Source organism: Hemiscyllium ocellatum, chromosome 26 (assembly GCF_020745735.1).
Source record: "Hemiscyllium ocellatum isolate sHemOce1 chromosome 26, sHemOce1.pat.X.cur, whole genome shotgun sequence".
NCBI lineage: Eukaryota > Metazoa > Chordata > Chondrichthyes > Orectolobiformes > Hemiscylliidae > Hemiscyllium > Hemiscyllium ocellatum.
In genome coordinates, this window is record NC_083426.1 from 57,388,421 (window position 1) to 57,403,411 (window position 14,991).

A 14,991-nucleotide genomic window follows, 5' to 3' on the forward strand; every position below is an offset into this window, starting at 1 on the left:
CCCCCCGACCCCACCCCTCAAGTGACGCTGAGAGGAAACCTTGCCAAGTGAGTTGTACACACTGTGGTGACTGTCCATCACTCCATAACCACCTTCAGCAGCAATGTTTCTCTTTCCCTTCTCCAGCAGAAAAACAAAAGACAACTGCACTCCCACTCGAGGAGAAGGAGGATCTAATTTTCTGTTGGTGTAAAATGAATGAACGGTGACAGCAGAGAATGAGGGTGTTCGGCTGGTGGAGTGTGTGTGCGCGTTTGCCACAGCAGTCCCTGGTAAGTCTGCAGTGTCTCCATCTCACGTCGTTGTTCCCACCGACCTGGGAATGAAGGTGGTCGAAAACTAGTGAATGAGAAGCAGGAGAGCTTGTGGAACAGCGGGAAAATTTCCAGGTAGAAGAAACAGTGACTGCTGGAATAATACCAGGATCGCCAAATCATAAGACAGCGCGACAGAACGTTCGGCTGTTTGACCGGCAGCTCTGCTCGGGCCAGAAGAAGCACACGCGAACTTTGGACACAGCAAGCAGGCACCACTGGGATTCGAACCCAGGATCTCCTGTTTACTAGACAGGCGCTTTATCCAACTAAGCCATGGCGCCTGATGGCGACTGCCCGCGATCGTGCTCAGGTGCAGTTCATTCATCACTTGATCAGACAAACTCGGCAGTGTGCTTTCCGTCTCAATCTTGCTCAGTGAGAATTGCAAAGGAGAGAGAGTTCACGACTCAACATTCTCCACGCAAACGGCACAGAAAAACACAGTCTGCTCTTGTATTCGAGGCTTTCACCTCTTTAAACTGACAGGATAAAGAGGATGTGTCATCCTCTGTGGGCCCATTAAGGGTGTCATTACGCTCAGAGGGAACCTCACACCAAGAGGAAAAGTGTCACTGCAGGGAACTGAGCAGGAGTCAGTGTAAACAGTGAACAGCGAAGGGTGATCCATTAGCACTAACTCTGAGCTTTGTAGCAGCAGCTCTACACTCACTTCCTGCCTCATGCCTCGCGGTGGTCATTGTCTTTCACTTTGATTACACTCCCTCGCTCCAGTTCTCAACTTATTCCCGACCGATAGCAGGTGTCCGCTTAGGACCTGCCCCTTTTAAGAAACGGATTCCCGGGATATCGCCGTCACTCGATCGGGTAGGGTTCACTGCCCCTCCCTGATTACCCGACAGATCAGGGGGATGAGTCACTTTCCTGAAGCCTTGAACTCCTCTGCACGGAGCTCCAACCGTGAGACTGCTAGGGTTGGGGGTTCCAGGACTTTGACCCAGCGATAGTGAAGCGACAGCGAGATCGTTCCAACTCAGAAAGCTGAGATGATAGCAGGGGGATTTGCGGAGGTAGTTTACCCGTGTATCTGCTGCCTTTGCCCTTCTAGATGAATGCAAACAATCACTGGGCTGACTCTGGCAGGATCAGCGGGTGCATTCTGTGCGTAACTAGGAATTCGTTTTCAATCGGATAATTCACAAGAAGAGCAATAAAGCTTCATGACCAGACTGGGAGTTGTATCCAGGTCTGGAATTTGCAAACTCGGATTGCTAAGCAGGGACCCCGCCCGCACCCCAGCCCCCCGACCCCCCCCCTCAAGTGACGCTGAGAGGAAACCTTGCCAAGTGAGTTGTACACACTGTGGTGACTGTCCATCACTCCATAACCACCTTCAGCAGCAATGTTTCTCTTTCCCTTCTCCAGCAGAAAAACAAAAGACAACTGCACTCCCACTCGAGGAGAAGGAGGATCTAATTTCTGTTGGTGTAAAATGAATGAACGGTGACAGCAGAGAATGAGGGTGTTCGGCTGGTGGAGTGTGTGTGCGCGTTTGCCACAGCAGTCCCTGGTAAGTCTGCAGTGTCTCCATCTCACGTCGTTGTTCCCACCGACCTGGGAATGAAGGTGGTCGAAAACTAGTGAATGAGAAGCAGGAGAGCTTGTGGAACAGCGGGAAGAAATTCCAGGTAGAAGAAACAGTGACTGCTGGAATAATACCAGGATCGCCAAATCATAAGACAGCGCGACAGAACGTTCGGCTGTTTGACCGGCAGCTCTGCTCGGGGCAGAAGAAGCACACGCGAACTTTGGACACAGCAAGCAGGCACCACTGGGATTCGAACCCAGGATCTCCTGTTTACTAGACAGGCGCTTTATCCAACTAAGCCATGGCGCCTGATGGCGACTGCCCGCGATCGTGCTCAGGTGCAGTTCATTCATCACTTGATCAGACAAACTCGGCAGTGTGCTTTCCGTCTCAATCTTGCTCAGTGAGAATTGCAAAGGAGAGAGAGTTCACGACTCAACATTCTCCACGCAAACGGCACAGAAAAACACAGTCTGCTCTTGTATTCGAGGCTTTCACCTCTTTAAACTGACAGGATAAAGAGGATGTGTCATCCTCTGTGGGCCCATTAAGGGTGTCATTACGCTCAGAGGGAACCTCACACCAAGAGGAAAAGTGTCACTGCAGGGAACTGAGCAGGAGTCAGTGTAAACAGTGAACAGCGAAGGGTGATCCATTAGCACTAACTCTGAGCTTTGTAGCAGCAGCTCTACACTCACTTCCTGCCTCATGCCTCGCGGTGGTCATTGTCTTTCACTTTGATTACACTCCCTCGCTCCAGTTCTCAACTTATTCCCGACCGATAGCAGGTGTCCGCTTAGGACCTGCCCCTTTTAAGAAACGGATTCCCGGGATATCGCCGTCACTCGATCGGGTAGGGTTCACTGCCCCTCCCTGATTACCCGACAGATCAGGGAGATGAGTCACTTTCCTGAAGCCTTGAACTCCTCTGCACGGAGCTCCAACCGTGAGACTGCTAGGGTTGGGGGTTCCAGGACTTTGACCCAGCGATAGTGAAGCGACAGCGAGATCGTTCCAACTCAGAAAGCTGAGATGATAGCAGGGGGATTTGCGGAGGTAGTTTACCCGTGTATCTGCTGCCTTTGCCCTTCTCGATGAATGCAAACAATCACTGGGCTGACTCTGGCAGGATCAGCGGGTGCATTCTGTGCGTAACTAGGAATTCGTTTTCAATCGGATAATTCACAAGAAGAGCAATAAAGCTTCATGACCAGACTGGGAGTTGTATCCAGGTCTGGAATTTGCAAACTCGGATTGCTAAGCAGGGACCCCCGCCCACACCCCAGCCCCCCGACCCCACCCCTCAAGTGACGCTGAGAGGAAACCTTGCCAAGTGAGTTGTACACACTGTGGTGACTGTCCATCACTCCATAACCACCTTCAGCAGCAATGTTTCTCTTTCCCTTCTCCAGCAGAAAAACAAAAGACAACTGCACTCCCACTCGAGGAGAAGGAGGATCTAATTTCTGTTGGTGTAAAATGAATGAACGGTGACAGCAGAGAATGAGGGTGTTCGGCTGGTGGAGTGTGTGTGCGCGTTTGCCACAGCAGTCCCTGGTAAGTCTGCAGTGTCTCCATCTCACGTCGTTGTTCCCACCGACCTGGGAATGAAGGTGGTCGAAAACTAGTGAATGAGAAGCAGGAGAGCTTGTGGAACAGCGGGAAGAAATTCCAGGTAGAAGAAACAGTGACTGCTGGAATAATACCAGGATCGCCAAATCATAAGACAGCGCGACAGAACGTTGAGCTGTTTGACCGGCAGCTCTGCTCGGGCCAGAAGATGCACACGCGAACTTTGGACACAGCAAGCAGGCACCACTGGGATTCGAACCCAGGATCTCCTGTTTACTAGACAGGCGCTTTATCCAACTAAGCCATGGCGCCTGATGGCGACTGCCCGCGATCGTGCTCAGGTGCAGTTCATTCATCACTTGAACAGACAAACTCGGCAGTGTGCTTTCCGTCTCAATCTTGCTCAGTGAGAATTGCAAAGGAGAGAGAGTTCACGACTCAACATTCTCCACGCAAACGGCACAGAAAAACACAGTCTGCTCTTGTATTCGAGGCTTTCACCTCTTTAAACTGACAGGATAAAGAGGATGTGTCATCCTCTGTGGGCCCATTAAGGGTGTCATTACGCTCAGAGGGAACCTCACACCAAGAGGAAAAGTGTCACTGCAGGGAACTGAGCAGGAGTCAGAGTAAACAGTGAACAGCGAAGGGTGATCCATTAGCACTAACTCTGAGCTTTGTAGCAGCAGCTCTACACTCACTTCCTGCCTCATGCCTCGCGGTGGTCATTGTCTTTCACTTTGATTACACTCCCTCGCTCCAGTTCTCAACTTATTCCCGACCGATAGCAGGTGTCCGCTTAGGACCTGCCCCTTTTAAGAAACGGATTCCCGGGATATCGCCGTCACTCGATCGGGTAGGGTTCACTGCCCCTCCCTGATTACCCGACAGATCAGGGAGATGAGTCACTTTCCTGAAGCCTTGAACTCCTCTGCACGGAGCTCCAACCGTGAGACTGCTAGGGTTGGGGGTTCCAGGACTTTGACCCAGCGATAGTGAAGCGACAGCGAGATCGTTCCAACTCAGAAAGCTGAGATGATAGCAGGGGGATTTGCGGAGGTAGTTTACCCGTGTATCTGCTGCCTTTGCCCTTCTAGATGAATGCAAACAATCACTGGGCTGACTCTGGCAGGATCAGCGGGTGCATTCTGTGCGTAACTAGGAATTCGTTTTCAATCGGATAATTCACAAGAAGAGCAATAAAGCTTCATGACCAGACTGGGAGTTGTATCCAGGTCTGGAATTTGCAAACTAGGATTGCTAAGCAGGGACCCCGCCCGCACCCCAGCCCCCCGACCCCACCCCTCAAGTGACGCTGAGAGGAAACCTTGCCAAGTGAGTTGTACACACTGTGGTGACTGTCCATCACTCCATAACCACCTTCAGCAGCAATGTTTCTCTTTCCCTTCTCCAGCAGAAAAACAAAAGACAACTGCACTCCCACTCGAGGAGAAGGAGGATCTAATTTCTGTTGGTGTAAAATGAATGAACGGTGACAGCAGAGAATGAGGGTGTTCGGCTGGTGGAGTGTGTGTGCGCGTTTGCCACAGCAGTCCCTGGTAAGTCTGCAGTGTCTCCATCTCACGTCGTTGTTCCCACCGACCTGGGAATGAAGGTGGTCGAAAACTAGTGAATGAGAAGCAGGAGAGCTTGTGGAACAGCGGGAAGAAATTCCAGGTAGAAGAAACAGTGACTGCTGGAATAATACCAGGATCGCCAAATCATAAGACAGCGCGACAGAACGTTCGGCTGTTTGACCGGCAGCTCTGCTCGGGCCAGAAGAAGCACACGCGAACTTTGGACACAGCAAGCAGGCACCACTGGGATTCGAACCCAGGATCTCCTGTTTACTAGACAGGCGCTTTATCCAACTAAGCCATGGCGCCTGATGGCGACTGCCCGCGATCGTGCTCAGGTGCAGTTCATTCATCACTTGATCAGACAAACTCGGCAGTGTGCTTTCCGTCTCAATCTTGCTCAGTGAGAATTGCAAAGGAGAGAGAGTTCACGACTCAACATTCTCCACGCAAACGGCACAGAAAAACACAGTCTGCTCTTGTATTCGAGGCTTTCACCTCTTTAAACTGACAGGATAAAGAGGATGTGTCATCCTCTGTGGGCCCATTAAGGGTGTCATTACGCTCAGAGGGAACCTCACACCAAGAGGAAAAGTGTCACTGCAGGGAACTGAGCAGGAGTCAGTGTAAACAGTGAACAGCGAAGGGTGATCCATTAGCACTAACTCTGAGCTTTGTAGCAGCAGCTCTACACTCACTTCCTGCCTCATGCCTCGCGGTGGTCATTGTCTTTCACTTTGATTACACTCCCTCGCTCCAGTTCTCAACTTATTCCCGACCGATAGCAGGTGTCCGCTTAGGACCTGCCCCTTTTAAGAAACGGATTCCCGGGATATCGCCGTCACTCGATCGGGTAGGGTTCACTGCCCCTCCCTGATTACCCGACAGATCAGGGAGATGAGTCACTTTCCTGAAGCCTTGAACTCCTCTGCACGGAGCTCCAACCGTGAGACTGCTAGGGTTGGGGGTTCCAGGACTTTGACCCAGCGATAGTGAAGCGACAGCGAGATCGTTCCAACTCAGAAAGCTGAGATGATAGCAGGGGGATTTGCGGAGGTAGTTTACCCGTGTATCTGCTGCCTTTGCCCTTCTAGATGAATGCAAACAATCACTGGGCTGACTCTGGCAGGATCAGCGGGTGCATTCTGTGCGTAACTAGGAATTCGTTTTCAATCGGATAATTCACAAGAAGAGCAATAAAGCTTCATGACCAGACTGGGAGTTGTATCCAGGTCTGGACTTTGCAAACTCGGATTGCTAAGCAGGGACCCCGCCCACACCCCAGCCCCCCGACCCCACCCCTCAAGTGACGCTGAGAGGAAACCTTGCCAAGTGAGTTGTACACACTGTGGTGACTGTCCATCACTCCATAACCACCTTCAGCAGCAATGTTTCTCTTTCCCTTCTCCAGCAGAAAAACAAAAGACAACTGCACTCCCACTCGAGGAGAAGGAGGATCTAATTTCTGTTGGTGTAAAATGAATGAACGGTGACAGCAGAGAATGAGGGTGTTCGGCTGGTGGAGTGTGTGTGCGCGTTTGCCACAGCAGTCCCTGGTAAGTCTGCAGTGTCTCCATCTCACGTCGTTGTTCCCACCGACCTGGGAATGAAGGTGGTCGAAAACTAGTGAATGAGAAGCAGGAGAGCTTGTGGAACAGCGGGAAGAAATTCCAGGTAGAAGAAACAGTGACTGCTGGAATAATACCAGGATCGCCAAATCATAAGACAGCGCGACAGAACGTTCGGCTGTTTGACCGGCAGCTCTGCTCGGGCCAGAAGAAGCACACGCGAACTTTGGACACAGCAAGCAGGCACCACTGGGATTCGAACCCAGGATCTCCTGTTTACTAGACAGGCGCTTTATCCAACTAAGCCATGGCGCCTGATGGCGACTGCCCGCGATCGTGCTCAGGTGCAGTTCATTCATCACTTGATCAGACAAACTCGGCAGTGTGCTTTCCGTCTCAATCTTGCTCAGTGAGAATTGCAAAGGAGAGAGAGTTCACGACTCAACATTCTCCACGCAAACGGCACAGAAAAACACAGTCTGCTCTTGTATTCGAGGCTTTCACCTCTTTAAACTGACAGGATAAAGAGGATGTGTCATCCTCTGTGGGCCCATTAAGGGTGTCATTACGCTCAGAGGGAACCTCACACCAAGAGGAAAAGTGTCACTGCAGGGAACTGAGCAGGAGTCAGTGTAAACAGTGAACAGCGAAGGGTGATCCATTAGCACTAACTCTGAGCTTTGTAGCAGCAGCTCTACACTCACTTCCTGCCTCATGCCTCGCGGTGGTCATTGTCTTTCACTTTGATTACACTCCCTCGCTCCAGTTCTCAACTTATTCCCGACCGATAGCAGGTGTCCGCTTAGGACCTGCCCCTTTTAAGAAACGGATTCCCGGGATATCGCCGTCACTCGATCGGGTAGGGTTCACTGCCCCTCCCTGATTACCCGACAGATCAGGGAGATGAGTCACTTTCCTGAAGCCTTGAACTCCTCTGCACGGAGCTCCAACCGTGAGACTGCTAGGGTTGGGGGTTCCAGGACTTTGACCCAGCGATAGTGAAGCGACAGCGAGATCGTTCCAACTCAGAAAGCTGAGATGATAGCAGGGGATTTGCGGAGGTAGTTTACCCGTGTATCTGCTGCCTTTGCCCTTCTAGATGAATGCAAACAATCACTGGGCTGACTCTGGCAGGATCAGCGGGTGCATTCTGTGCGTAACTAGGAATTCGTTTTCAATCGGATAATTCACAAGAAGAGCAATAAAGCTTCATGACCAGACTGGGAGTTGTATCCAGGTCTGGAATTTGCAAACTAGGATTGCTAAGCAGGGACCCCGCCCGCACCCCAGCCCCCCCGACCCCACCCCTCAAGTGACGCTGAGAGGAAACCTTGCCAAGTGAGTTGTACACACTGTGGTGACTGTCCATCACTCCATAACCACCTTCAGCAGCAATGTTTCTCTTTCCCTTCTCCAGCAGAAAAACAAAAGACAACTGCACTCCCACTCGAGGAGAAGGAGGATCTAATTTCTGTTGGTGTAAAATGAATGAACGGTGACAGCAGAGAATGAGGGTGTTCGGCTGGTGGAGTGTGTGTGCGCGTTTGCCACAGCAGTCCCTGGTAAGTCTGCAGTGTCTCCATCTCACGTCGTTGTTCCCACCGACCTGGGAATGAAGGTGGTCGAAAACTAGTGAATGAGAAGCAGGAGAGCTTGTGGAACAGCGGGAAGAAATTCCAGGTAGAAGAAACAGTGACTGCTGGAATAATACCAGGATCGCCAAATCATAAGACAGCGCGACAGAACGTTCGGCTGTTTGACCGGCAGCTCTGCGCGGGCCAGAAGAAGCACACGCGAACTTTGGACACAGCAAGCAGGCACCACTGGGATTCGAACCCAGGATCTCCTGTTTACTAGACAGGCGCTTTATCCAACTAAGCCATGGCGCCTGATGGCGACTGCCCGCGATCGTGCTCAGGTGCAGTTCATTCATCACTTGATCAGACAAACTCGGCAGTGTGCTTTCCGTCTCAATCTTGCTCAGTGAGAATTGCAAAGGAGAGAGAGTTCACGACTCAACATTCTCCACGCAAACGGCACAGAAAAACACAGTCTGCTCTTGTATTCGAGGCTTTCACCTCTTTAAACTGACAGGATAAAGAGGATGTGTCATCCTCTGTGGGCCCATTAAGGGTGTCATTACGCTCAGAGGGAACCTCACACCAAGAGGAAAAGTGTCACTGCAGGGAACTGAGCAGGAGTCAGTGTAAACAGTGAACAGCGAAGGGTGATCCATTAGCACTAACTCTGAGCTTTGTAGCAGCAGCTCTACACTCACTTCCTGCCTCATGCCTCGCGGTGGTCATTGTCTTTCACTTTGATTACACTCCCTCGCTCCAGTTCTCAACTTATTCCCGACCGATAGCAGGTGTCCGCTTAGGACCTGCCCCTTTTAAGAAACGGATTCCCGGGATATCGCCGTCACTCGATCGGGTAGGGTTCACTGCCCCTCCCTGATTACCCGACAGATCAGGGAGATGAGTCACTTTCCTGAAGCCTTGAACTCCTCTGCACGGAGCTCCAACCGTGAGACTGCTAGGGTTGGGGGTTCCAGGACTTTGACCCAGCGATAGTGAAGCGACAGCGAGATCGTTCCAACTCAGAAAGCTGAGATGATAGCAGGGGGATTTGCGGAGGTAGTTTACCCGTGTATCTGCTGCCTTTGCCCTTCTAGATGAATGCAAACAATCACTGGGCTGACTCTGGCAGGATCAGCGGGTGCATTCTGTGCGTAACTAGGAATTCGTTTTCAATCGGATAATTCACAAGAAGAGCAATAAAGCTTCATGACCAGACTGGGAGTTGTATCCAGGTCTGGATTTGCAAACTAGGATTGCTAAGCAGGGACCCCCGCCCGCACCCCAGCCCCCCGACCCCACCCCTCAAGTGACGCTGAGAGGAAACCTTGCCAAGTGAGTTGTACACACTGTGGTGACTGTCCATCACTCCATAACCACCTTCAGCAGCAATGTTTCTCTTTCCCTTCTCCAGCAGAAAAACAAAAGACAACTGCACTCCCACTCGAGGAGAAGGAGGATCTAATTTCTGTTGGTGTAAAATGAATGAACGGTGACAGCAGAGAATGAGGGTGTTCGGCTGGTGGAGTGTGTGTGCGCGTTTGCCACAGCAGTCCCTGGTAAGTCTGCAGTGTCTCCATCTCACGTCGTTGTTCCCACCGACCTGGGAATGAAGGTGGTCGAAAACTAGTGAATGAGAAGCAGGAGAGCTTGTGGAACAGCGGGAAGAAATTCCAGGTAGAAGAAACAGTGACTGCTGGAATAATACCAGGATCGCCAAATCATAAGACAGCGCGACAGAACGTTCGGCTGTTTGACCGGCAGCTCTGCTCGGGCCAGAAGAAGCACACGCGAACTTTGGACACAGCAAGCAGGCACCACTGGGATTCGAACCCAGGATCTCCTGTTTACTAGACAGGCGCTTTATCCAACTAAGCCATGGCGCCTGATGGCGACTGCCCGCGATCGTGCTCAGGTGCAGTTCATTCATCACTTGATCAGACAAACTCGGCAGTGTGCTTTCCGTCTCAATCTTGCTCAGTGAGAATTGCAAAGGAGAGAGAGTTCACGACTCAACATTCTCCACGCAAACGGCACAGAAAAACACAGTCTGCTCTTGTATTCGAGGCTTTCACCTCTTTAAACTGACAGGATAAAGAGGATGTGTCATCCTCTGTGGGCCCATTAAGGGTGTCATTACGCTCAGAGGGAACCTCACACCAAGAGGAAAAGTGTCACTGCAGGGAACTGAGCAGGAGTCAGTGTAAACAGTGAACAGCGAAGGGTGATCCATTAGCACTAACTCTGAGCTTTGTAGCAGCAGCTCTACACTCACTTCCTGCCTCATGCCTCGCGGTGGTCATTGTCTTTCACTTTGATTACACTCCCTCGCTCCAGTTCTCAACTTATTCCCGACCGATAGCAGGTGTCCGCTTAGGACCTGCCCCTTTTAAGAAACGGATTCCCGGGATATCGCCGTCACTCGATCGGGTAGGGTTCACTGCCCCTCCCTGATTACCCGACAGATCAGGGAGATGAGTCACTTTCCTGAAGCCTTGAACTCCTCTGCACGGAGCTCCAACCGTGAGACTGCTAGGGTTGGGGGTTCCAGGACTTTGACCCAGCGATAGTGAAGCGACAGCGAGATCGTTCCAACTCAGAAAGCTGAGATGATAGCAGGGGGATTTGCGGAGGTAGTTTACCCGTGTATCTGCTGCCTTTGCCCTTCTAGATGAATGCAAACAATCACTGGGCTGACTCTGGCAGGATCAGCGGGTGCATTCTGTGCGTAACTAGGAATTCGTTTTCAATCGGATAATTCACAAGAAGAGCAATAAAGCTTCATGACCAGACTGGGAGTTGTATCCAGGTCTGGACTTTGCAAACTCGGATTGCTAAGCAGGGACCCCGCCCACACCCCAGCCCCCCCGACCCCACCCCTCAAGTGACGCTGAGAGGAAACCTTGCCAAGTGAGTTGTACACACTGTGGTGACTGTCCATCACTCCATAACCACCTTCAGCAGCAATGTTTCTCTTTCCCTTCTCCAGCAGAAAAACAAAAGACAACTGCACTCCCACTCGAGGAGAAGGAGGATCTAATTTCTGTTGGTGTAAAATGAATGAACGGTGACAGCAGAGAATGAGGGTGTTCGGCTGGTGGAGTGTGTGTGCGCGTTTGCCACAGCAGTCCCTGGTAAGTCTGCAGTGTCTCCATCTCACGTCGTTGTTCCCACCGACCTGGGAATGAAGGTGGTCGAAAACTAGTGAATGAGAAGCAGGAGAGCTTGTGGAACAGCGGGAAGAAATTCCAGGTAGAAGAAACAGTGACTGCTGGAATAATACCAGGATCGCCAAATCATAAGACAGCGCGACAGAACGTTCGGCTGTTTGACCGGCAGCTCTGCTCGGGCCAGAAGAAGCACACGCGAACTTTGGACACAGCAAGCAGGCACCACTGGGATTCGAACCCAGGATCTCCTGTTTACTAGACAGGCGCTTTATCCAACTAAGCCATGGCGCCTGATGGCGACTGCCCGCGATCGTGCTCAGGTGCAGTTCATTCATCACTTGATCAGACAAACTCGGCAGTGTGCTTTCCGTCTCAATCTTGCTCAGTGAGAATTGCAAAGGAGAGAGAGTTCACGACTCAACATTCTCCACGCAAACGGCACAGAAAAACACAGTCTGCTCTTGTATTCGAGGCTTTCACCTCTTTAAACTGACAGGATAAAGAGGATGTGTCATCCTCTGTGGGCCCATTAAGGGTGTCATTACGCTCAGAGGGAACCTCACACCAAGAGGAAAAGTGTCACTGCAGGGAACTGAGCAGGAGTCAGTGTAAACAGTGAACAGCGAAGGGTGATCCATTAGCACTAACTCTGAGCTTTGTAGCAGCAGCTCTACACTCACTTCCTGCCTCATGCCTCGCGGTGGTCATTGTCTTTCACTTTGATTACACTCCCTCGCTCCAGTTCTCAACTTATTCCCGACCGATAGCAGGTGTCCGCTTAGGACCTGCCCCTTTTAAGAAACGGATTCCCGGGATATCGCCGTCACTCGATCGGGTAGGGTTCACTGCCCCTCCCTGATTACCCGACAGATCAGGGAGATGAGTCACTTTCCTGAAGCCTTGAACTCCTCTGCACGGAGCTCCAACAGTGAGACTGCTAGGGTTGGGGGTTCCAGGACTTTGACCCAGCGATAGTGAAGCGACAGCGAGATCGTTCCAACTCAGAAAGCTGAGATGATAGCAGGGGATTTGCGGAGGTAGTTTACCCGTGTATCTGCTGCCTTTGCCCTTCTAGATGAATGCAAACAATCACTGGGCTGACTCTGGCAGGATCAGCGGGTGCATTCTGTGCGTAACTAGGAATTCGTTTTCAATCGGATAATTCACAAGAAGAGCAATAAAGCTTCATGACCAGACTGGGAGTTGTATCCAGGTCTGGACTTTGCAAACTCGGATTGCTAAGCAGGGACCCCCGCCCACACCCCAGCCCCCCGACCCCACCCCTCAAGTGACGCTGAGAGGAAACCTTGCCAAGTGAGTTGTACACACTGTGGTGACTGTCCATCACTCCATAACCACCTTCAGCAGCAATGTTTCTCTTTCCCTTCTCCAGCAGAAAAACAAAAGACAACTGCACTCCCACTCGAGGAGAAGGAGGATCTAATTTCTGTTGGTGTAAAATGAATGAACGGTGACAGCAGAGAATGAGGGTGTTCGGCTGGTGGAGTGTGTGTGCGCGTTTGCCACAGCAGTCCCTGGTAAGTCTGCAGTGTCTCCATCTCACGTCGTTGTTCCCACCGACCTGGGAATGAAGGTGGTCGAAAACTAGTGAATGAGAAGCAGGAGAGCTTGTGGAACAGCGGGAAGAAATTCCAGGTAGAAGAAACAGTGACTGCTGGAATAATACCAGGATCGCCAAATCATAAGACAGCGCGACAGAACGTTCGGCTGTTTGACCGGCAGCTCTGCTCGGGCCAGAAGAAGCACACGCGAACTTTGGACACAGCAAGCAGGCACCACTGGGATTCGAACCCAGGATCTCCTGTTTACTAGACAGGCGCTTTATCCAACTAAGCCATGGCGCCTGATGGCGACTGCCCGCGATCGTGCTCAGGTGCAGTTCATTCATCACTTGAACAGACAAACTCGGCATTGTGCTTTCCGTCTCAATCTTGCTCAGTGAGAATTGCAAAGGAGAGAGAGTTCACGACTCAACATTCTCCACGCAAACGGCACAGAAAAACACAGTCTGCTCTTGTATTCGAGGCTTTCACCTCTTTAAACTGACAGGATAAAGAGGATGTGTCATCCTCTGTGGGCCCATTAAGGGTGTCATTACGCTCAGAGGGAACCTCACACCAAGAGGAAAAGTGTCACTGCAGGGAACTGAGCAGGAGTCAGTGTAAACAGTGAACAGCGAAGGGTGATCCATTAGCACTAACTCTGAGCTTTGTAGCAGCAGCTCTACACTCACTTCCTGCCTCATGCCTCGCGGTGGTCATTGTCTTTCACTTTGATTACACTCCCTCGCTCCAGTTCTCAACTTATTCCCGACCGATAGCAGGTGTCCGCTTAGGACCTGCCCCTTTTAAGAAACGGATTCCCGGGATATCGCCGTCACTCGATCGGGTAGGGTTCACTGCCCCTCCCTGATTACCCGACAGATCAGGGGGATGAGTCACTTTCCTGAAGCCTTGAACTCCTCTGCACGGAGCTCCAACCGTGAGACTGCTAGGGTTGGGGTTTCCAGGACTTTGACCCAGCGATAGTGAAGCGACAGCGAGATCTTTCCAACTCAGAAAGCTGAGATGATAGCAGGGGGATTTGCGGAGGTAGTTTACCCGTGTATCTGCTGCCTTTGCCCTTCTAGATGAATGCAAACAATCACTGGGCTGACTCTGGCAGGATCAGCGGGTGCATTCTGTGCGTAACTAGGAATTCGTTTTCAATCGGATAATTCACAAGAAGAGCAATAAAGCTTCATGACCAGACTGGGAGTTGTATCCAGGTCTGGACTTTGCAAACTCGGATTGCTAAGCAGGGACCCCGCCCACACCCCAGCCCCCCGACCCCACCCCTCAAGTGACGCTGAGAGGAAACCTTGCCAAGTGAGTTGTACACACTGTGGTGACTGTCCATCACTCCATAACCACCTTCAGCAGCAATGTTTCTCTTTCCCTTCTCCAGCAGAAAAACAAAAGACAACTGCACTCCCACTCGAGGAGAAGGAGGATCTAATTTCTGTTGGTGTAAAATGAATGAACGGTGACAGCAGAGAATGAGGGTGTTCGGCTGGTGGAGTGTGTGTGCGCGTTTGCCACAGCAGTCCCTGGTAAGTCTGCAGTGTCTCCATCTCACGTCGTTGTTCCCACCGACCTGGGAATGAAGGTGGTCGAAAACTAGTGAATGAGAAGCAGGAGAGCTTGTGGAACAGCGGGAAGAAATTCCAGGTAGAAGAAACAGTGACTGCTGGAATAATACCAGGATCGCCAAATCATAAGACAGCGCGACAGAACGTTCGGCTGTTTGACCGGCAGCTCTGCTCGGGCCAGAAGAAGCACACGCGAACTTTGGACACAGCAAGCAGGCACCACTGGGATTCGAACCCAGGATCTCCTGTTTACTAGACAGGCGCTTTATCCAACTAAGCCATGGCGCCTGATGGCGACTGCCCGCGATCGTGCTCAGGTGCAGTTCATTCATCACTTGATCAGACAAACTCGGCAGTGTGCTTTCCGTCTCAATCTTGCTCAGTGAGAATTGCAAAGGAGAGAGAGTTCACGACTCAACATTCTCCACGCAAACGGCACAGAAAAACACAGTCTGCTCTTGTATTCGAGGCTTTCACCTCTTTAAACTGACAGGATAAAGAGGATGTGTCATC

At 51.3% G+C, this 14,991-nt stretch overlaps 10 non-coding genes across 10 annotated transcripts; all 10 read right to left on the reverse strand.

Moving 5' to 3' along the window:
* Positions 1-524: 524 nt before the first annotated feature.
* Positions 525-598, reverse strand: trnat-agu (transfer RNA threonine (anticodon AGU)). Its single transcript has one exon. It is a non-coding gene; the product is annotated as a tRNA-Thr (tRNA).
* A 1,500-nt stretch (positions 599-2,098) lies between these two features.
* On the reverse strand, positions 2,099-2,172 carry trnat-agu (transfer RNA threonine (anticodon AGU)). Its single transcript has one exon. It is a non-coding gene; the product is annotated as a tRNA-Thr (tRNA).
* A 1,501-nt stretch (positions 2,173-3,673) lies between these two features.
* Positions 3,674-3,747, reverse strand: trnat-agu (transfer RNA threonine (anticodon AGU)). The gene has a single exon. It is a non-coding gene; the product is annotated as a tRNA-Thr (tRNA).
* Positions 3,748-5,247: 1,500 nt separating this feature from the next.
* On the reverse strand, positions 5,248-5,321 carry trnat-agu (transfer RNA threonine (anticodon AGU)). Its single transcript has one exon. It is a non-coding gene; the product is annotated as a tRNA-Thr (tRNA).
* Positions 5,322-6,821: 1,500 nt separating this feature from the next.
* Positions 6,822-6,895, reverse strand: trnat-agu (transfer RNA threonine (anticodon AGU)). The gene has a single exon. It is a non-coding gene; the product is annotated as a tRNA-Thr (tRNA).
* Positions 6,896-8,395: 1,500 nt separating this feature from the next.
* On the reverse strand, positions 8,396-8,469 carry trnat-agu (transfer RNA threonine (anticodon AGU)). The gene has a single exon. It is a non-coding gene; the product is annotated as a tRNA-Thr (tRNA).
* Positions 8,470-9,969: 1,500 nt separating this feature from the next.
* trnat-agu (transfer RNA threonine (anticodon AGU)) lies at positions 9,970-10,043 on the reverse strand. Its single transcript has one exon. It is a non-coding gene; the product is annotated as a tRNA-Thr (tRNA).
* Positions 10,044-11,544: 1,501 nt separating this feature from the next.
* trnat-agu (transfer RNA threonine (anticodon AGU)) lies at positions 11,545-11,618 on the reverse strand. Its single transcript has one exon. It is a non-coding gene; the product is annotated as a tRNA-Thr (tRNA).
* A 1,500-nt stretch (positions 11,619-13,118) lies between these two features.
* trnat-agu (transfer RNA threonine (anticodon AGU)) lies at positions 13,119-13,192 on the reverse strand. The gene has a single exon. It is a non-coding gene; the product is annotated as a tRNA-Thr (tRNA).
* A 1,500-nt stretch (positions 13,193-14,692) lies between these two features.
* On the reverse strand, positions 14,693-14,766 carry trnat-agu (transfer RNA threonine (anticodon AGU)). Its single transcript has one exon. It is a non-coding gene; the product is annotated as a tRNA-Thr (tRNA).
* Positions 14,767-14,991: the final 225 nt, after the last annotated feature.